The sequence below is a fragment of the Embiotoca jacksoni genome, unplaced genomic scaffold (genome assembly GCF_022577435.1).
Source record: "Embiotoca jacksoni isolate LCO1_2020_lvr unplaced genomic scaffold, fEmbJac1.0.p SCAF_5, whole genome shotgun sequence".
In the NCBI taxonomy this organism is placed as follows: domain Eukaryota; kingdom Metazoa; phylum Chordata; class Actinopteri; family Embiotocidae; genus Embiotoca; species Embiotoca jacksoni.
The window spans coordinates 22,194,561-22,216,581 of record NW_027185403.1 but is presented as its reverse complement, the minus strand read 5'-3'; positions in this window follow the sequence as shown (position 1 = coordinate 22,216,581).

Here is a 22,021-nt window from a genome sequence, read left to right as displayed (position 1 = left end):
AAGCACCACAAACACTTTTCAAAAAAGATGCAATAAATAGTATTAGTTAAGGGAGTAATAACTATTAATTAACAATGAATTAATGTTTAGTAATCATTTACTAATGGTGTTCATGTTACAGTAACTAAGGTTTTAATTCATACTTTATTTCATGTGTATGAATATGCTCTTAAATAACAGTTAATTAATAGAGTAACAATAATTAAGTAACCGTTAACATGCGTCTTGTTAACATGTATTAAGGGTCTTCATGTTGATTTGGGTAAGAACTGATATTAGTACATGGTTGTTAAAGATGTTCAATAACATGGATGCTTTGATGTTCATAACTGTGTCATTTCATGTCGAGAAAACTTTGTTGTTTTCTTATGAATGTTTGTTTGAGGATGATGATTGTAGCGGTCCATCCTCCAAATCAGGAGTTCAGTTGGCTTCAAGTTTTAAATCAGTGGTCACACTCCGTTAGGTTTGCTTGTTTCTTTAACTTCACGCAGACGTTCCTTCACTTCTATTCTTTGAAATGTTGTGGATATCATGTAATAAAGTATATACCTACCTACCTACCTACCTACCTAAGCACTATTTAACCATAATTGGAGCTTTTATTAATGCTCTTTGCGACCCTTATTATAAAGTTGAAAACATGTATCCCATAAAAACTCACTGTAGTGAAAATCGAGTTTTAATCTTAATCAGATAGTTTTGTTTTGTCTTAAATCTCATTCGCCGGGTAGTTCTATTATCCACTGTGTCCAATCGTTTTTCAATCTTTCAAATAAAGGTAATCGTGTTGAATGTGCAATAAGTCCCTCTGAAATGTATTTAAATACAAATATGAAGTAGCACAAAAAAGAAATACTCCTTGAAAATGCTCTTCAGTGAAGAACTTACTCGGGGTCGACCGATATGGCTTTTTCAGGGCCGATTATTGGTGATCAAGATCACCGATAAACAGATATGTGAAACTGATACACTTACAGTAATAATACAAATCTTTGTCAAAATTTGGAATAACAAATCCAAACACAAAACTTAATTCAAAGGACTTTAAATAAATAAATGCCGCCACTGTAATCTTATTATGAACGCATGTTTCAATTTGGGGTATTTATTGTAAAAACAAAGAAATCCTTTATTGAATCACCAGCAGAATGTTTGATACATTATTTTAAGATGTTCTTGTGGTTTCTCCATTGATATCTTAACTTTGGGCTTTTATTGCACTTTTCTTCACAGTCATGTAACGAGTGTAGTTGTTTTCAACTCAAATAAGGTAAAAATGCTAAATATCGTCTCCGGTGATCGGTTGACTACTGGAACTTACTAGTTACTTCCCTCCGTTGTCAGAAAGTACGCTTCAAGCACAAGTTATCAGACAACAGTCAGGATCAATTTAGAATTTGATCAGCGATTGATTTTCATACTTTGCTTGATGCGTTAGTGACTGGTGTTTCCTGGCCATCAGTGTAACCGTAAGATTTTCTCTTTCAGTAGCAACAACAAGGAGGACAAGAAAAAGAAGAAGTTTATAAAGAAGAAGACAGTTCGAGAGACAAATGGAAGCGTCAGTCCAACTTCCACCCAGCTGCTCTCCAGTGTGATCATACTGGATCCTGTATCGGACGTCGACAGCCCGCAGACATACAACGTGGAAAGTGACGTCAGGAACACGGTGCTGCTGGAAGACGAGGAACCAGTCGGGTAAGATGATGTTCTCATCATGACTCGTTTCTCAGACAGATGAAGCAACGGTTGAGTTCAGCTGCAGTAAGAGCAGCTTTGGGAGGATGTGTTCCTCTCTGGGTCACAATTACAGGATTCTTTGAAGAGTTCATGACAACAACAGTCATAATACACCAACTATATGTGTGTATGTGTGTGTTTAGTTTTCAGCCCACTGCTTGGATGAAAGGTGACACCACCAACATCCACCAGGAACAACATATTCCAACTCCAACCATCCAAAGAGGTGTTTTCATGGTTGCACCTGCTGCTCCTACGAACACGCCGTGGTTGGAAAATAACAGGAAACCAGTCCGGTAAGATGACCTACTCAGTCATGACCTCTCTCTCAAACAGATGAGGAAATGGTTGAGTTTGGCAGCAATGGAAAGAGGGAGGGAGGATGTGTTCCTGTCTGGGTCACAATTACAGGACTCTTTTAAGATGTCATGACAACAACACTCATAATACACAAACTATGTATGTGTGTGTGTTTAGTTTTCATCACAAGACCACTGCTTGGATGAAAGGTGACACCACCAACATCCACCAGGAACAACATATTCCAACTCCAACCATCCAAAGAGGTGTTTTCATGGTGGCACCTGCTGCTCCTACGAACACGCTGTGGTTGGAAAATAAGAGGAAACCAGTCCGGTAAGATGACGTTGTCATGACTTGTTCCTCAGACCGATGAGGAGATAGTTTAGTTCTGCTGCAGTGAGAGCAGCTTTGAGAGGATGTGTTCCTCTCTGTGTCACGTTTACTGGATTATTTAAGACGCCATGACAACAGTCATAATTCATCAACAATGTGTGTGTGTGTATTTAGTGATCAGTGTCGACCCAGTGTTCAGATGAAAGTCAAATCCACCAACATCCACCAAGAACAACGTGGTCCATCTCCAACAATCCCACCAAAGAAGATTGTTATTGAGCTTTCTGATCCCGAGGACGTGATGGAAGATGAGACACCAGTACGGTAAGATGACGTTCTTGGTCATGACTCCTCTCTCAGACGGAGGAAGAAATAGTTCAGTTCAGCTGCAATGGGCCCAACTTTGGGAAGATGTGTTCCTCTGTGTCATATTTACAGGATTATTTTAAGATTTCATGACCACAACAGTCATAATACACCAACTATGTATGTGTATGTGTGTTTAGTTTTCAGCCGACGGCCTCTACTAAAAAGGAAAATGACATCATCAGCATCCAACCAGAACACCGTTGTCCATCTCCACTCGATGTGATCTATCTTGACAATCCTGCTCTCATGAAAACACTGTCAGAAAATGAGAAGAGACCAGTCAGGTAAGACGAAGTTCTCATGACTTGTTCCTCAGACAGATGAGGATATAGTTGAGTTCTGCTGCAGTACAAGCAGCTTTGAGAGGATGTGTTCCTCTCTGTGTGACGTTCACAGAATCCTTTTAAGATTTCATGGCAACAAAAGTCTTAATACACCGACCGTGTGTTTCTGTGTTCAGATTTCAAAATAGAGGCAGTGCTTGGATGGAGGTCATCCCACAAAAACCTCATAGACCATCTCCAACAATCCCATCAAAGACGATTGTTATTGAGCTTTCTGATCCCAAGGACGTAATGGAAGATGAGACACCAGTACGGTAAGATGACGTTCTCGGTCATAACTCCTCTCTCAGACAGATGAGGATATAGTTGAGTTCTGCTGCAGTAGAAGCAGCTTTGAGAGGATGTGTTCCTCTCTGTGTGAAGTTCACAGAATCCTTTTAAGATTTCATGGCAACAAAAGTCTTAATACACCGACTATGTGTTTCTGTGTTCAGATTTCAAAATGGAGGAAGTGCTTGGATGGAGGTCATCCCACAAAAACCTCATAGACCATCTCCAACAATCCCACCAAAGGAGATCGTTATTGAGCTTTCTGATCCCGAGGACGTGATGGAAGATGAGGAGACGGCATTCAGGTAAGATGACGTTCTCATGACTTGTTCCTCAGACCGATGAGGAGATAGTTGAGTTCTGCTGCAGTAGAAGCAGCTTTGAGAGGATATGTTCCTCTCTGTGTGAAGTTCACAGAATCCTTTTAAGATTTCATGGCAACAACACTCATAATACACAAACTATGTATGTGTGTGTGTTTAGTTTTCATCACAAGACCACTGCTTGGATGAAAGGTGACACCACCAACATCCACCAGGAACAACATATTCCAACTCCAACCATCCAAAGAGGTGTTTTCATGGTGGCACCTGCTGCGCCTACGAACACGCCGTGGTTGGAAAATAAGAGGAAACCAGTCCGGTAAGATGACGTTGTCATGACTTGTTCCTCAGACTGATGAGGAGATAGTTTAGTTCTGCTGCAGTGAGAGCAGCTTTGAGAGGATGTGTTCCTCTCTGTGTCACGTTTACTGGATTATTTAAGACGCCATGACAACAGTCATAATTCATCAACAATGTGTGTGTGTGTATTTAGTGTTCAGTGTCGACCCAGTGTTCAGATGAAAGTCAAATCCACCAACATCCACCAAGAACAACGTGGTCCATCTCCAACAATCCCACCAAAGAAGATTGTTATTGAGCTTTCTGATCCCGAGGACGTGATGGAAGATGAGACACCAGTACGGTAAGATGACGTTCTCGGTCATGACTCCTCTCTCAGACGGAGGAAGAAATAGTTCAGTTCAGCTGCAATGGGCCCAACTTTGGGAAGATGTGTTCCTCTGTGTCATATTTACAGGATTATTTTAAGATTTCATGACCACAACAGTCATAATACACCAACTATGTATGTGTGTGTGTGTGTTTAGTTTTCAGCCGACGGCCTCTACTAAAAAGGAAGATGACATCAGCAGCATCCAACCAGAACACCGTTGTCCATCTCCACTCGATGTGATCTATCTTGACAATCCTGATCTCATGAAAACACTGTCAGAAAATGAGAAGAGACCAGTCAGGTAAGACGACGTTCTCATGACTTGTTCCTCAGACAGATGAGGATATAGTTGAGTTCTGCTGCAGTAGAAGCAGCTTTGAGAGGATGTGTTCTTCTCTGTTTTAAGTTCACAGAATCCTTTTAAGATTTCATGGCAACAAAAGTCTTAATACACCGACCGTGTGTTTCTGTGTTCAGATTTCAAAATAGAGGCAGTGCTTGGATGGAGGTCATCCCACAAAAACCTCATAGACCATCTCCAACAATCCCATCAAAGACGATTGTTATTGAGCTTTCTGATCCCAAGGACGTAATGGAAGATGAGACACCAGTACGGTAAGATGACGTTCTCGGTCATAACTCCTCTCTCAGACAGATGAGGATATAGTTGAGTTCTGCTGCAGTAGAAGCAGCTTTGAGAGGATGTGTTCCTCTCTGTGTGAAGTTCACAGAATCCTTTTAAGATTTCATGGCAACAAAAGTCTTAATACACCGACTATGTGTTTCTGTGTTCAGATTTCAAAATGGAGGAAGTGCTTGGATGGAGGTCATCCCACAAAAACCTCATAGACCATCTCCAACAATCCCACCAAAGGAGATCGTTATTGAGCTTTCTGATCCCGAGGACGTGATGGAAGATGAGGAGACGGCATTCAGGTAAGATGACGTTCTCATGACTTGTTCCTCAGACCGATGAGGAGATAGTTGAGTTCTGCTGCAGTAGAAGCAGCTTTGAGAGGATATGTTCCTCTCTGTGTGAAGTTCACAGAATCCTTTTAAGATTTCATGGCAACAACACTCATAATACACAAACTATGTATGTGTGTGTGTTTAGTTTTCATCACAAGACCACTGCTTGGATGAAAGGTGACACCACCAACATCCACCAGGAACAACATATTCCAACTCCAACCATCCAAAGAGGTGTTTTCATGGTGGCACCTGCTGCGCCTACGAACACGCCGTGGTTGGAAAATAAGAGGAAACCAGTCCGGTAAGATGACGTTGTCATGACTTGTTCCTCAGACTGATGAGGAGATAGTTTAGTTCTGCTGCAGTGAGAGCAGCTTTGAGAGGATGTGTTCCTCTCTGTGTCACGTTTACTGGATTATTTAAGACGCCATGACAACAGTCATAATTCATCAACAATGTGTGTGTGTGTATTTAGTGTTCAGTGTCGACCCAGTGTTCAGATGAAAGTCAAATCCACCAACATCCACCAAGAACAACGTGGTCCATCTCCAACAATCCCACCAAAGAAGATTGTTATTGAGCTTTCTGATCCCGAGGACGTGATGGAAGATGAGACACCAGTACGGTAAGATGACGTTCTCGGTCATGACTCCTCTCTCAGACGGAGGAAGAAATAGTTCAGTTCAGCTGCAATGGGCCCAACTTTGGGAAGATGTGTTCCTCTGTGTCATATTTACAGGATTATTTTAAGATTTCATGACCACAACAGTCATAATACACCAACTATGTATGTGTGTGTGTGTGTTTAGTTTTCAGCCGACGGCCTCTACTAAAAAGGAAGATGACATCAGCAGCATCCAACCAGAACACCGTTGTCCATCTCCACTCGATGTGATCTATCTTGACAATCCTGCTCTCATGAAAACACTGTCAGAAAATGAGAAGAGACCAGTCAGGTAAGACGACGTTCTCATGACTTGTTCCTCAGACAGATGAGGATATAGTTGAGTTCTGCTGCAGTAGAAGCAGCTTTGAGAGGATGTGTTCTTCTCTGTTTTAAGTTCACAGAATCCTTTTAAGATTTCATGGCAACAAAAGTCTTAATACACCGACCGTGTGTTTCTGTGTTCAGATTTCAAAATAGAGGCAGTGCTTGGATGGAGGTCATCCCACAAAAACCTCATAGACCATCTCCAACAATCCCATCAAAGACGATTGTTATTGAGCTTTCTGATCCCAAGGACGTGATGGAAGATGAGACACCAGTACGGTAAGATGACGTTCTCGGTCATAACTCCTCTCTCAGACAGATGAGGATATAGTTGAGTTCTGCTGCAGTAGAAGCAGCTTTGAGAGGATGTGTTCCTCTCTGTGTGACGTTCACAGAATCCTTTTAAGATTTCATGGCAACAAAAATCTTAATACACCGACCGTGTGTTTCTGTGTTCAGATTTCAAAATGGAGGCAGTGCTTGGATGGAGGTCATCCCACAAAAACCTCATAGACCATCTCCAACAATCCCACCAAAGGAGATCGTTATTGAGCTTTCTGATCCCGAGGACTTGATGGAAGATGAGGAGACGGCATTCAGGTAAGATGACGTTCTCATGACTTGTTCCTCAGACAGATGAGGGGATAGTTGAGTTCTGCTGCAGTAGAAGCAGCTTTGAGAGGATATGTTCCTCCCTGTGTGAAGTTCACAGAATCCTTTTAAGATTTCATGGCAACAACACTCAAAATACACAAACTATGTATGTGTGTGTGTTTAGTTTTCATCACAAGACCAATGCTTGGATGAAAGGTGACACCACCAACATCCACCAGGAACAACATATTCCAACTCCAACCATCCAAAGAGGTGTTTTCATGGTTGCACCTGCTGCTCCTACGAACACGCCGTGGTTGGAAAATAACAGGAAACCAGTCCGGTAAGATGACCTACTCAGTCATGACTTCTCTCTCAGACAGATGAGGAAATGGTTGAGTTTGGCAGCAATGGAAGGAGGGAGGGAGGATGTGTTCCTGTCTGGGTCACAATTACAGGACTCTTTTAAGATGTCATGACAACAACACTCATAATACACAAACTATGTATGTGTGTGTGTTTAGTTTTCATCACAAGACCACTGCTTGGATGAAAGGTGACACCACCAACATCCACCAGGAACAACATATTCCAACTCCAACCATCCAAAGAGGTGTTTTCATGGTGGCACCTGCTGCTCCTACGAACACGCTGTGGTTGGAAAATAAGAGGAAACCAGTCCGGTAAGATGACGTTGTCATGACTTGTTCCTCAGACTGATGAGGAGATAGTTTAGTTCTGCTGCAGTGAGAGCAGCTTTGAGAGGATGTGTTCCTCTCTGTGTCACGTTTACTGGATTATTTAAGACGCCATGACAACAGTCATAATTCATCAACAATGTGTGTGTGTGTATTTAGTGATCAGTGTCGACCCAGTGTTCAGATGAAAGTCAAATCCACCAACATCCACCAAGAACAACGTGGTCCATCTCCAACAATCCCACCAAAGAAGATTGTTATTGAGCTTTCTGATCCCGAGGACGTGATGGAAGATGAGACACCAGTACGGTAAGATGACGTTCTTGGTCATGACTCCTCTCTCAGACGGAGGAAGAAATAGTTCAGTTCAGCTGCAATGGGCCCAACTTTGGGAAGATGTGTTCCTCTGTGTCATATTTACAGGATTATTTTAAGATTTCATGACCACAACAGTCATAATACACCAACTATGTATGTGTGTGTGTGTTTAGTTTTCAGCCGACGGCCTCTACTAAAAAGGAAGATGACATCATCAGCATCCAACCAGAACACCGTTGTCCATCTCCACTCGATGTGATCTATCTTGACAATCCTGCTCTCATGAAAACACTGTCAGAAAATGAGAAGAGACCAGTCAGGTAAGACGAAGTTCTCATGACTTGTTCCTCAGACAGATGAGGATATAGTTGAGTTCTGCTGCAGTACAAGCAGCTTTGAGAGGATGTGTTCCTCTCTGTGTGACGTTCACAGAATCCTTTTAAGATTTCATGGCAACAAAAGTCTTAATACACCGACCGTGTGTTTCTGTGTTCAGATTTCAAAATATAAGCTATGCTTGGATGGAGGTCATCCCACAAAAACCTCATAGACCATCTCCAACAATCCCACCAAAGACGATTGTTATTGAGCTTTCTGATCCCAAGGACGTGATGGAAGATGAGGAGACGGCATTCAGGTAAGATGACGTTCTCATGACTTGTTCCTCAGACAGATGAGGAGATAGTTTAGTTCTGCTGCAGTAGAAGCAGCTTTGGGAGGATGTGTTCCTCTCTGTCATGTTTACAGGATTATCTTAAGATTTCATGACAACAACAGTCATAATACGTAACCATGTGCGTTTGTATTTTAGTTTTCATCCAACAGCTGCTGCTGGGGAGGAGGTTGACACCACCAACATCCACCCAGAACACCATACTCCATCTCCCACAATCCCACCAGAGCCTCCTGCTCCGGAGAACACAACACTGCTGGAAGATGAGGAGACGGCAGTCAGGTAAGATGACGTTCTTGGTCATGACTCGTTTCTCAGACAGATGAAGAGATAGTTGAGTTTTGCTGCAGTAGAACAGCTTTGGGATTATGTGTTCCTCTCTGTGTGAAGTTTACAGGATTGTTTTTAGTTTTCATGGCAACAACAGTCTTAATAAACAAACATGTTTGCGTGTTTAGTTTACAGGCTGAGCTGATCAACAAGTCCTCAGTGGAAGTCACTGAAAACGACTACGGAGATTTGATTTCTGATGAGTCCAGCACAAAAGGTAAGAAACCAAAAGTCCACTTTTATTGTTCATTTCTTTATGTCTTTTGTTGTTCTTTGAAAGATGCTTTATGTTTTAATGTCTTTTTATTCTCAGGCAAAAAGGGGACCAAGAAGATGGAGAAAGGGAAGGAAAAAGAAAAGTTAAGGAAGGGTAAGGAGGTGAAGGGGCAGAAGAAGAAGAAGAAGGTACAGCAAGAGGAGAAGGAGAAGAAGGTAAAGGAGGAGGAGGAGAAGAAGGTACAGGAGGAGAAGAAGAAGGTGAAGGAGGAGGAGGAGAAGGAGAAGAAGGTAAAAGAGAAGGAGAAGGAGAAGAAGAAGGTACAGGAGGAGGAGGAGGAGAAGATACATGAGAAGGAGACTGAGAAGGTGGAGAAGAAGAAGAAGAACTGCTTCAAACGCTTCTTCTCTTGGATGAAGAAAACCTTCAGCTGTCCCTCGACCCGCGACAACTAGACGGGTCACAAAATGTAGAATTAGGTTGATATATTTTTAGGGTTATATATTTTAGTTTAGTTTAGTAGGCGTGCTCTCCTAGTTTTCTCCGGTTTTCTCCGGGTGCTCCGGTTTTCCCAGTACAAAAAAACAAAACATTAGGTTAATTGGCAACACTATATTGTAAAAAGTGTACAGTCCACTTGCACTTTTTAGGTTTGTATCTTGGTTTTCGGGCCACGTATTTCAGTTTGGTTCTGTACATTATTGGTATGTAGGGTAAGTAAGAAGTATAAGGCATCCAAGGCATTTTGTCTTTAGGGTGTGGTAGGTCAGGGTACAGCGAGAAGGTATCTGGTATGGACCTGCTGGTCGACTGGGGCCTTTCTGTGTCCAGTTTCAATGTTCATCTCTGGGTTTTCTCCGGGCACTCCGGTTTTTCCCACAGTCCAAAAAAAAAACCCTCCCCACTAGGTTAATTGTCAATTCTAAATTGTAAAAAATTCAACAGTCAAATGGTACTGAAGAGAGGGGTGTGAATGAGGCCCAGTGGGGTAGTGAGAGGAGTTGTGATTGTACACCTGGAGTTAGGTGGCCCAAAGCAGATAGGAGTAAGGTGTGGCAGTCAGTGAATACAGATTTAGTAGGATTGTTAGAGATTGAAAGTAACAGCTTAGGCTAAATTAGAGAAACTAGGAGACGTTATCCACCAGTATGGTGTTGATAGATTTGGAGTATTGATGAAAAGGTAAGCAGAGGGTAAAGAGGTAGTTAAACCAGAAGAAAGCAAGAAACAGAGGTTAGTAAAGGAAAGGAGGCAGCTAAAGAAGCAACGGAGGAAGGCAACTAAAAAATAAAGACAGGTAACCTAGTGAAGGAGTAATCTCTGCATATCAGGATCAGGTGTTTCACCAGAGCAGTCTTTGGATTTGGCAGAACAGGAATGGTGCTGGTGGCCGTGTACAGCATGGAAGTACTTTGTGTTCTGTAAAACTAGCAATTACAACATTTCTATCAAGGTAAATATGAGGTAGAATGACCCAAAAATCTCAGGAGTTTGAAATTCTGTTCTTATCTTTGTCCAATTTGAGCTTTTGTCTGTTGTCTCTCCATTCAGTTCCCTCGCTTGCGTAGTTTCTGTTCTTCTTTTCCAGATGTCCCGTCATGGAGCTGCATGTCTCTGCTCTGTGACTGTCGGCTCCACCAACAGTTCATGTTTTGGATCTCTATGCTGTTCTTGTCTCTTTCTGCTCTCCTCTCACTTCCAACCGGTCGAGGCAGACGGCCGCCCACCTCTGAGTCTGGTTCTGTCGGAGGTTTCTTCCAGTTCAAAGGGAGTTTTTCCTTCCCATTGTCGCCAAGAGCTTGCTCATGTGGGATTTGTTGGGTTCTTCTCAATAATGTTGCACAGAATTGAATTGAATAAAAGCTTTAATAGGTATTCTGCAGGCTTTGCTTTTTTTTTTTATTTGTCAGTTTAGAGGAACAGGATGTTCTAAATGATCACCAATCTGCTCATTTAAAATTGAGTCAATAAACACTGAAACTGAACTTGGTCTTGACTTGCTAGTTGCTAATCATGAAAAACTCACTGTACACTATTGGCTCAGCAGCAAACAGCTGACAGACTGCTGGTGAACATGATGCCCAGAAGCTAATGGGTCAGATATTTACAGTGGGTACGGAAAGTATTCAGACCCCTTTACATTTTTCACTCTTTGTTTCATTACAGGCATTTGCTAAAATCAAAAAAGTTCATTTTATTTCTCATTAATGTACACTCAGCACCCCATCTGGACAGAAAACAACAGAAATGTAGAAATTTGTGCAAATTTATTAAAAAAGAAAAACTGAAATATCACATGGTCATAAGTATTCAGACCGTTTGCTCAGTATTGAGTAGAAGCACCCTTTTGAGCTAGTACAGCCATGAGTCTTCTTGGGAATGATGCAACAAGCTTTTCACACCTGGATTTGGGGATCCTCTGCCATTCTTCCTTGCAGATCCTCTCCAGTTCCGTCAGGTTGGATGGTGAACGTTGGTGGACAGCCATTTTCAGGTCTCTCCAGAGATGCTCAATTGGGTTTAGGTCAGGGCTCTGGCTGGGCCAGTCAAGAATGGTCACAGAGTTGTTCCGAAGCCACTCCTTTGTTATTTTAGCTGTGTGCTTAGGGTCATTGTCTTGTTGGAAGGTGAACCTTCGGCCCAGTCTGAGGTCCAGAGCACTCTGGAAGAGGTTTTCTTCCAGGATATCTCTATACTTGGCTGCATTCATCTTTCCTTCAATTGCAACCAGTCGTCCTGTCCCTGCAGCTGAAAAACACCCCCATAGCATGATGCTGCCACCACCATGTTTCACTGTTGGGATTGTATTGGGCAGGTGATGAGCAGTGCCTGGTTTTCTCCACACATACCGCTTAGAATTAACGCCAAAAAGTTCAATCTTGGTCTCATCAGACCAGAGAATCTTATTTCTCATAGTCTGGGAGTCCTTCATGTGTTTTTTGGCAAACTCTATGCGGGCTTTCATATGTCTTGCACTGAGGAGAGGCTTCTGTCGGGCCACTCTGCCATAAAGCCCCGACTGGTGGAGGGCTGCAGTGATAGTTGACTTTGTGGAACTTTCTCCCATCTCCCTACTGCATCTCTGGAGCTCAGCCACAGTGATCTTTGGGTTCTTCTTTACCTCTCTCACCAAGGCTCTTCTCCCACGATTGCTCAGTTTGGCTGGACGGCCAGGTCTAGGAAGAGTTCTGGTCGTCCCAAACTTCTTCCATTTAAGGATTATGGAGGCCACTGTGCTCTTAGGAGCCTTGAGTGCTGCAGAAATTATTTTGTAACCTTGGCCAGATCTGTGCCTTGCCACAATTCTGTCTCTGAGCTCCTTGGACAGTTCCTTCGACCTCATGATTCTCATTTGCTCTGACATGCACTGTGAGCTGTAAGGTCTTATATAGACAGGTGTGTGCCTTTCCTAATCAAGTCCAATCAGTTTAATTAAACACAGCTGGACTCCAATGAAGGAGTAGAACCATCTCAAGGAGGATCAGAAGAAATGGACAGCATGTGAGTTAAATATGAGTGTCACAGCAAAGGGTCTGAATACTTATGACCATGTGATATTTCAGTTTTTCTTTTTTAATAAATTTCCACAAATTTCTACATTTCTGTTTTTTTCTGTCAATATGGGGTGCTGAGTGTACATTAATGAGAAATAAAATGAACTTTTTTGATTATAGCAAATGGCTGCAATGAAACGAAGAGTGAAAAATTTAAAGGGGTCTGAATACTTTCCGTACCCACTGTATATCATGAGCTGGTGCAGATCCAAAAGGGAGAGTGAATATTGGATTCATCAAGTGAACACAAAGATGGCTCCAAATGGTTGTTAATGTTGTGGTGTCTGCTGGTTATATCAATCATATCTTCTGTCTGAGGAGATAATAATATGCCAATTTAGGTAGGTAGATGTTAGGTTCAGAACTATAACATAGCGCTGATAGGATAAGAATCAAACCCACAGTCAGACAAAAACAAGGCTTGGACCCAAATCTGAGTTTTACTTGCAGCAAGGGAAGTCCGTGCAGGGTCTTAGAGTTGTAAGCTCTTCACCTGGCATCAGCCAACTCCGAATCAGACTTCCCTCTTTGCTCCTTTTATTGTATGTATGTGGTTACAAAACATCACGTGATTACATTACTATAGATAAGGTCACATGTTGTGTACCGTGAGTGTATAGGGGTTCAATGCCCTTTGCACCCTATATGAGTATGTTTGCTTTTAATCAATGTGTGTGCTAAACTAGATGAGCCAGTTCCTTTGTTGCAAGAGAGGAACTCGTGGTTTGTGTATGTAGTAGTGACCTTTCAACTACAGTTATCTACATAGACTAACGGAAGCTTTTCACACATAACAGTAACTTAATTTACACACTGACAATGAGTTACTATTTTTCCTAACAGTAGGTAGGTAGGTAGTTACTTTATTAATCCCAAGGGGAATTTTGTTTCGCTACAGCAGCATTTATAGATACAGGAAAGCAATAAAATAACAATAAAAATTATTAAATATAAAAATGCACAGTATATACAGTATATACAGTACAGTATATATATATTTGTTTATATTTAAACAAACAAGAAACACAGATAACAGTGTTATTGTTGTGTGATGGATTTTGCCAGAGGTGAGTTATTGGACATTCTTATTGCAGTGGGCAGGAATGATCTCCTGTATCTGTCCTTGTGACAGCGGAGCTGAAGGAGTCTATTGGAGAACGTCCTCCTCTGTCCCTGCAGCAGGTGGAGAGGGTGGTCAGGATTATCCAATATGGATAATAGTTTGTTCAGCGTCCTCCTCTCCACCACCTTTTCCAGACTATCCAGTTTGTAGCCGATGATGGAGCCGGCCTTCTTAACCAGTTTGTTAAGTCTGTTGGTGTCACCGGCTCCAATGCTGCTCCCCCAGCAGACCACAGCGAAGTAAAATGCACTGGACACAACAGATGGTAGAACATCTCCAACATCTCGCTGCACACATTGAAGGATCGAAGTTTCCTCAAGAAAAAGAGTCGACTCATCACCTTCTTGTAGACAGCATTGATGTTGGTCTTCCAGTTCAGTCAGTTGTCATGGAGACACCAGGTACTTGTACTCCTCCACCATGTCCACCTCCTCTCCCAGAACTCTCAGCGGTTGTGGAGCCGTCGTCTTCCTCCTGAAGTCGACCACCATCTCTCTGGTCTTGGCCACGTTCAGGAGCAGGTGATTCCTTCCCGCCCACTCCACAAAGTCCTCCACTACTGCCCTGTACTCATCCTCCCGTCCATCCCTGATGCACCCGACCACTGCAAAGTCATCAGAGAACTTCTGCAGATGTCTTGACTCTGAGTTGTTCTGGAAGTCAGTGGTGTAGAAGGTGAACAGGAAGGAGACAGAACAGTTCCCTGTGGAGCTCCAGTACATCAGACAGCACACTGCCCAGACACACACACTGTGGTCTGTCAGGTAGTCAGTGATCCAGGAGACGGTGGACGCGTCCACCCCCACCACCCGCAGCTTCTCACTCAGTAGCAGTGGTTGGATGGTGTTAAATGCACTGGAGAAATCAAAGAAAGTGATTCTCACAGAGTCACCGGTTCTGTCCAGGTGAGACTGAGCTCGTTGCAGCAGGTAGATGATGGCATCGTCCACTCCCACATGAGGCTGGTACGCAAATTGCAGAGGGTCCAGAGAAGATTTCACCAGCGGCCTGAGGTGGGCCAAGACCAGCCTCTCCAGCACCTTCATCACATGAGATGTGAGGGCAACCGGTCGGTAGTCATTGAGGCCGGATGGAGTCGTGTTCTTAAGGACTGGAACCAGGCAGGACGTCTTCCACAGCACCGGGACTTCCTCCTGCTTCAGGCTCAGGTTGAAGAGGTGTTGTAGGACCTCAGCCAGCTAGACGGCGTCAGGTCTTCAGGACCCCGGGGCTGATGCCGTCAGGTCCTGCAGCCTTGTGCTGGTGGAGTCTCTCCAGCTGTCTCCTAACCTGGCCAGTCATCACAGAGGGGGGGTCATGGCGTCGATGGTGGAAGAGCCCTTTGGAGTTGAGGACTCTGTGTCTATGCAGCTCACCAGGGGGGACAGAGGGGGGAGGGGGAGGCAGCAGATGTGTTTGTGAGGTGTAAGATGTGAAGGAGACAGATGAGGGTGGTGAACTAAACCTGTTGAAGAAACAGTTTAGCTCATTGTTCCTGTCCAGGTTCACCCTGGTTGTTCCTCTCCAGGATCCCCCTGGCTGTTCCTCTCCAGGTTCCCCCTGGTTGTCTCTCTATCCCCTTGAACCCAGTAATCTCCTTCATACCGGTCCACACCTCCCTCACGTTGTTCTGCTGGAGTTGTGCCTCCAGCTTCCTCCTGTAGGAGTCCTTGCACTCTCTCATCTTCTCCTTCAGGTGGCGCTGCACTCTCCTGAGCTCCTCCCTGTCCCCAGACCTGAAGGCTGCTTTCTTCTGATTAAGAAGCACCTTCAGGTCACTGGTGATCCACGGCTTGTTGTTGGGGAAGCAGTGTACAGTCCGGGATGGTACGGTGGTGTGTTCACAGAATTTAATGTATTCTGTGATACAGTCCGTCACGCTGTTGATGTCCTCCCCATGTGGTCCACACAGCACATCCCAGTCCGTGGACTCAAAGCAGTTCTGCAGGGCGTCTTTAGCCTCCTGTGTCCACCTCCTCACAGTCCTGGTGGTCACAGGCTGCCTCTGCACCAGGGGAACATACCTGGGAGTCAGCAGGACCAGGTTGTGGTCTGATCTACCAAGGGGGGGAAGGGCAGTAGTACTGTATGCATCCATGGCATTAGCATCCAGTAGGTCCAGAGTTTTATTGTTCCGTGTGGGGCAGTTCACATACTGGTGCAAAGTTGGCAGTATTTTATCCAGACTGGTTAAAGTCTCCAGTAACTGCCAAAAATGCACCGGGATGCTTCGTCTGAAGTTTAGCCACAGTGGAGTGGATGGTGTCCACTGCTGCCTCTACGTCAGCTGATGGAGGAATGTACACAGTGATAACAATGGCGGACGTGAACTCCCTCGGCAAATAATACGGGCGCATCCCCACGGCTAGCAGTTCAATGTCCGGGCTACAGAAACGTTCCTTCACACACACATGGTCGGGATTGCACCACCTCTCATTCACATAGACTGCAATCCCTCCACCTTTCTTCTTACCGCTCCGAACAACGTCTCCGTCCCCCTGAACAGTCCTGAAGCCGGGTACGGCCGCGCTGTGGTCCGGGAAATGTGAGTGCAGCCATGTCTCGGTGAAACACATGATGCTGCACTCCCGGTATTCTCTCTGGGTCTTTACCAGCGCGCCGAGCTCGTCCGTCTTATTGGCCAACGACCTCACGTTCCCCATCAAAATCGCCAGTACCAATGGTTTAAATCTCCTCCTTTTCGCCTTCAGCTTAGCTCCAGCTCTGCAACCCCGATGTCTTCTCCGAAGTTCGTCCGGGATTTCAGACCTCGCTCCGGGCAGCAGCAGTAGAGGTCTACTCAGCGCTTCGGAGAAATCACCTGCTCCTGAACGTGGCCAAGACCAGAGAGATGGTGGTCGACTTCAGGAGGAAGACGACGGCTCCACAACCGCTGAGAGTTCTGGGAGAGGAGGTGAACATGGTTGAGGAGTACAAGTACCTGATGTCTCCATGACAACTGACTGAACTGGAAGACCAACATCAACGCTGTCTACAAGAAGGTGATGAGTCGACTCTTTTTCTTGAGGAAACTTCGATCCTTCAATGTGTGCAGCGAGATGTTGGAGATGTTCTACCATCTGTTGTGGCCAGTGCATTGTACTTCGTTGGGGTCTGTTGGGGGAGCAGCATTGGAGCCGGTGACACCAACAGACTTAACAAACTGGTTAAGAAGGCCGGCTCCATCATCGGCTACAAACTGGACAGTCTGGAAAAGGTGGTGGAGAGGAGGACGCTGAACAAACTATTGTCCATATTGGATAATCCTGTCCACCGTCTCCACCTGCTGCAGGGACAGAGGAGGACGTTCTCCAATAGACTCCTTCAGCTGCTGTCACAAGGACAGATACAGGAGATCATTCCTGCCCACTGCAATAAGAATGTCCAATAACTCACCTCTGGCAAAATCCATCACACAACAATAACACCATTGTCTGTTTTTCTTGTTTGTTTAAATATAAAAAAACAACTTTGCACTTTTGTTGAGTTAGTTTTAATTTAATTATTCTATTTTTTTTTATTCTATTTATTGTATATACTGTGCATTTTTATATTTAATACTTTTTACTGTTGTTTTATTGCTTTTCTTTACCTATAATGCTGCTGTCGCGAAAAAATTTCCCCTTGGGGATTAATAAAGTATCTATCTATCTATCTATCTAAATAAAAAAAATTGTCGGAATATTTTAGTTGTAATCTTTTTTTTATGAATTGATTCAAATTGATTTATTGAAAAAACATTGTTAAACATTACAATGCAGCTCATAGGCTGTCTGTTCTAGAAAGATACGACACATTCGTGACTATGATGTAGAAACAACAACATGGACCTACTGTATGCACACAAACAAAGTAACGTTTCTGACAACTTGACATGTTTATACAAATAATTTAACAGACAGTACTATGTCATCACATCCTTTAAATCAAAGCTTTTATTACAAATACCACATTTCCCACAAATCCTATCCGCTTGTTCTGGTTTCCTCCGGTGAACAGAGTTTGATTTGGTGATAAGAAAACAGGAGCAGAGACTTTCTAATTGGAAATGAGGAGTTATTTGTTGTTAATAAAGCCGTAATACTTTTAGCACAGCTTCAAATTTGAAAGATTGATAGCTCCTGCAAATGTTATGGAGTTCTTTGATTTGTGTTAATTATTACAATCGCAATATCACGATTTCCTGGAGGGACTGATTAATTCCTCAGAAGCAGAAGCAAACTGACAGAATATCGGGAGACAGCAAGATCCCAAATTGGTAGCTGGTACGTCACTTTGTGGAAAACGTTACGTACCGTTTCCTAGTGGTATGGCACTTTGACTTTTGGTATGCCCCGCCTTCTCTAAGGTGCCTTGTACCGACTTCTGGTGGTATACCAACTCCTTCAGGGGTATGTACCGATCCCTGGAGGCATGCTGCTCCTTTACCACCGGTACAAACTGTCTGCACTAAAGTAGTAGGCCGTACCACAGACACACATCTCTGATAGTTACACCGTTTATTACTTATGCTTGTGTTTCATCAGGGGCCGAGTTTATACCGATCATAAACCGCAAACTTGATACCGGAGAAGAAACCATGTACTATATACTGTACTATATTTTGATATTTTGATCAAATATATTAAGTATCATGTACAGGTGAAAATTATACCTGTATAGCCTGAATATTTCTGATGTTTAATGATTTGTTTGTGTAACCCACGTTAGTTTTACCAGCAACTAAAGGGTTAACTCACACATGCAATACTGACGTTTACCAGAGAAGCTCTCTTGTGCACGTCGGGAGATCAAGCCTTCTCCCCGGGAGACTACCCTTTATGCCTCCAATGAAACAGCAGCCTCATGATCTACACCACTGAAGGATCTCATTTGGTTGATTTTTGCTCACTGCTTTTGAGGAGCTTTATTTATTTGGTCGTTAACCAGACTGACTCCGAAGGAAAAAGTTATTTTAAGTCTGAGAAGAATCTCCGGTGAGTGACGAATGCGTTGCTCACAGTTAACCGTTGCTGTAGAGCTACAAAGGAGGACAGTTGTAACAGTTGTTTAGTTGGGCTAAAGATACCGATCAGGAGAGAACAGGAAAAAACAAACACTCAGAGATAAATATTAATTTGTTGTTGAATATTATTTTACGTGGTTGATATCTGTGATTGTGGAGTTACAGTGCATCCGGAAAGTATTCACATCGCTTCACTTTTTCCACATTTTGTTATATTACAGCCTTATTCCAAAATGGATTAAATTAATTTTTTCCCTCAAAATTCTACACACAATATCCCATAATGACAATGTGAAATAATTTTTTTTGCAATTTTTGCAAATCTATTACAAATCAAAAACCAAAAAAATCACATGTACATCAGTATTCACAGCCTTTGCCATTACACTCAAAATTGAGCTCAGGTGAATCCTGTTTCCACTGATCATCCCTGAGATGTTTCTACAACTTGATTGGAGTCCACCTGGTAAATTCAGTTGATTGGACATGATTTGGAAAGACACACACCATCTATATAAGGTCCCACAGTTGACAGTGCATGTCAGAGCACAAACCAAGACATGAAGTCCAAAGAATCGTCTGTAGACCTCCGAGACAGGGTTGTATGGAGGCTCAGATCTGGGGAAGGGTACAGAAACATTTCTGCAGCATTGAAGGTCCCAATGAGCACAGTGGCCTCCATCATCTGTAAATGGAAGAAGTTTGGAACCACCAGGACTCTTCCTAGAGTCGGCCGCCCGGCCAAACTGAGCGATCGGGAGAGAAGGGCCTTAGTCAGGGAGGTGACCAAGAACCCGACGGTCACTCTGACAGAGCTCCAGCGTTGCTCTGTGAAGAGAGGAGAACCTTCCAGAAGGACAACCATCTCTGCAGCACTCCACCAAGCAGGTCTGTATGGTAGAGTGGCCAGACGGAAGACACTCCTCAGTAAAAGGTACATGACAGCCCACCTGGAGTTTACCAAAAGGCACCTGAAGGACTCTCAGACCATGAGAAACTAAATTCTCTGGTCTGATGAAACAAAGATTGAACTCTTTGGTCTGAATGCCGAGCGTCATGTTTGGAGGAAACCAGGCACCGCTCATCTCCTGACCAATACCATCTCTACGGTGAAGCATGGTGGTGGCAGCATCATGCTGTGGGGATGTTTTTCAGCAGCAGGAACTGGGAGACTAGTCAGGATGGAGGGAAAGATGAATGCAGCAATGTACAGAGACATCCTTGATGAAAACCTGCTCCAGAGCGCTCTGGGGCGAAGGTTCATCTTCCAACAGGACAACGACCCGAAGCACAAAGCCAAGATAACAAAGGAATGTCTTCAGGACAACTCTGTGAATGTCTTTGAGAGGCCCAGCCAGAGCCCAGACTTGAACCTGATTGAACATCTCTGGAGAGATCTGAAGATGTCTGTGCACCGACGCTCCCATCCAACCTGATGGAGCTAGAGAGGTCCTGCAAAGAAGAATGGGAGAAACTGCCCAAGAATAGGAGCCAAGCTTGTAGCATCATACTCAAAAAGACTTGAGGCTGTAATTTCTGCTGAAGGTGCTTCAACAAAGTATTGAGCAAAGGCTGTGAATACTTATGTACGTGTTATATTTCCGTTCTTTATTTTTAATAGATTTGCAAAAATTTTAAACAAACTATTTTCACTTTGTCATTATGGGGTATTGCGTGTAGAAATTTGAGGAAAAAAATGAATTTAATCCATTTTTGAATAAAGCTGTAATATAACAAAATGTGTAAAAAGTGAAGCGCTGTTAATACTTTCCGGATGCACTGTACATGTACGTGACGGGGCTAGCTAAGCACTAGGGGTTAATGCGTCGGGACCTGTTGATCCAAGCGGGAACGATGACGTCATTTTCTTTAAATAATGCCTGTTAGGTATAAGTGATAGATTCCACTGAGACATCAGTACATGTGTGTGTGAAATATGTTGGTAAGTTAATATTGACCACAGTGAATATTATATATATGTGTGTAATACTATATTACTGGCCATTTACTGTTACACCAACAATAGAGTTTATAAATTACAGTACTGACATCATATTCTATTCTGCTGCATGCAGATTGTTTTTTCTGTTTGGACCTGTGATGGAGACAGCGATCCCCAGAAACCTCCGCAGAGCGCTGGAGCTGAGTGACCCTGTGATCCCTGATCATCTTTGCCGTGAGTGAAGCTGCATTTGGGCTTCTTGGATTCTCCTGCCGGAGCACCGACGAGCAAAAGATTCAGATCAGAGTTAGTCTGAGAGCCTCCAGATATACACTACCTGGGTAGTAGACTGAAAAACAAGAGACTGAAACTGACTGACTGTGAGAGAAATACTGGAAATGGGTTTATTACTTGAATTTGTTATTTTTCTTTTATGTTGTTCCCTTGATTTTCTATGTGTTAATAACTATAATAAATTGCAGTTCAGTTCCTTGTTTTAAACTGCAAACATTTGCTGTGTTTCATTCACTCCCAGAGCGACCTAAAGACAGTCCTAAACTTAACACAGGAAATCTAGTGTGTTACATAGACTACACATACAAGCTACAGTACAAGCTCTTCCTGTGCCTCTTTAAAGAGTGCCTCACTGAGAACCATTGCGTCCTGTGACGGGACATGCAGACCCATTAGGGACCCTTAAAAAAGATCATTGAAGGGACAGATGGGGTCCATTCCTTCAGCACTCCCACAGTTACTACCGAGATTGCAGCTGGACCGACTGGCAAGTGATGCTAAAAGTGTTTTCAAACTATCTAATGTCCAGGATGTGGGAAAACTGCCTCAGGACAGGATCTCCTCCACGGTAACCCTCCCCTACAAGGATCTCCTCCACGGTAACCCTCCCCAACAAGGATCTCCTCCACAGTAACCCTCCCTAACAAGGATCTCCTCCACGGTAACCCTCCCCTACAAGGATCTCCTCCACAGTAACCCTCCCCAACAAGGATCTCCTCCACAGTAACCCTCCCTAACAAGGATCTCCTCCATGGTAAATCTCCCCAACAAGGATCTCCTCCACGGTAACCCTCCCCAACAAGGATCTCCTCCACGGTAACCCTCCCCAACAAGGATCTCCTCCATGGTAACCCTCCCCAACAAGGATCTCCTCCACAGTAAATCTCCCCAACAAGGATCTCCTCCACAGTAACCCTCCCCAACAAGGATCTCCTCCACGGTAACCCTCCCC